This window comes from Diospyros lotus, chromosome 11 (genome assembly GCF_014633365.1).
Source record: "Diospyros lotus cultivar Yz01 chromosome 11, ASM1463336v1, whole genome shotgun sequence".
In the NCBI taxonomy this organism is placed as follows: domain Eukaryota; kingdom Viridiplantae; phylum Streptophyta; class Magnoliopsida; order Ericales; family Ebenaceae; genus Diospyros; species Diospyros lotus.
The window spans coordinates 316,990-318,606 of NC_068348.1; positions in this window are offsets into that span (position 1 = coordinate 316,990).

Genomic DNA, 1,617 nt, shown 5'->3' on the forward strand with positions numbered 1-1,617 from the left:
ACTAGTATCTTTAAGAATTTTCAAGGTATATTTCCTCTGACACAATGTAATACCTTACTTAGACCTTGCAACCTCTATACCCAGAAAATATCTCAATTGTCCCATGTCCTTTAGTTTGAATTGACTAGAAAGAAACTGTTACAAACAAACAGAGATAGCAAAATCTCCAAACACAAACACACCGTCAAAATCTCACACAAATGAACTCACACGATCTGAAAAATTGAACGCAGCCAATATTGACAGTAATTTAAACATAAACCAGAAATATGAGGTGCAAGATTTTATAGTAGTTCACCCCAAAAATAGGGCTACGTCCACTTGAGCTCCGGTGAGAAGAGCTCACTTCCACTAATAGATTCAATCTGATTACAGCAAAACAATAACAAAACAACCCTGATTTTCTAAAACAGTAAGCCACGAAATCACTTACAGATTAGGAGCTTACCTTACACAAAACAAAATCAGGAGACGCATACAGAAGACCAACTATACAACATTTACAGAGAGAATGAGAGAGAGAGAGTAAAAATGAAACCCTAGAAAAATGACCGACCCTCTTCCAACCCCCTCATTCAAGCTCGTCTTCAATGCGATCAGAAAACAGCAATCTCGAGGCGAGATATAATCGAAATGAAAGGCTCGGATTGCCTCAGCAAAAGCAGCGCTGATGGTCTAGATTGAATCGTGCAAAAAGAGCAGCAACAGGCAAAACGACAAGAGACCAAGAGGTATGAGAAACAGGCTTGGCCCAAGCTGGCTGCATCTTGCGGCCCTCTAGTGGGCGCCCAAAAGGGCAGCCCAGGTTGCCACAAGAGGCCCCCCAGACTTGGGCCTCTTTTATGTTTCACAAAATATAACAAACTCCACCTTGAAACATAAAAAGACTAAGTAATCAGATATGAAAATATAAGTAAAGCATGCTACAATTCTCACCTTCATAGCTCTAGATGACCAGGAAATTAGCCATCATCAATATGCAACAATTTTAAGCAATGCTTAAATTTAGTTGCAGTTAATACCTTGGTACCCATGTCTGCTGGATTGTTGGCTGAAGATACTTTCTGAATTCCCATAGTTCCGTTGGATATCATTTCTCTTACATAGTGATACTTCACATCCACATGTTTGGTCCTATCATGATACACAGGATTTTTGGACAAGTGGATGGCACTTTGACTATCCGAGAAAACCATCACTTTGCTTTGAAGCAAGTGAATTTCTTTTAGTATGCCTTGAAGCCATATGGCTTCCTTAAAGGCATCTGTTACAGCCACATACTCTGCCTCTGTGGAGGACAGAGCTACAAGAGGCTGTAACTGAGACTTCCAGCTTATACAATTTCCACCCAAAGTAAAATAATAAGCAGTGGTGGATTTTCTGGAGTCTCTATCTCCAGCAAAATCAGAGTCAACATAACCAGTAAGATTTAAAGTGTCAAATCTTTTCTTAAAATTTAAACCAATGCATGCAGTACCATTTATGTACCTAAGAAAATGTTTTAAGGCATCCCAATGTGTTTTACCAGGGTTAGACATATATCGACTGAGTAATGAAATTGAATATGCAAGGTCTGGCCTAGTGCTTATCATTGAGTACATAATTGTTCCAATTACA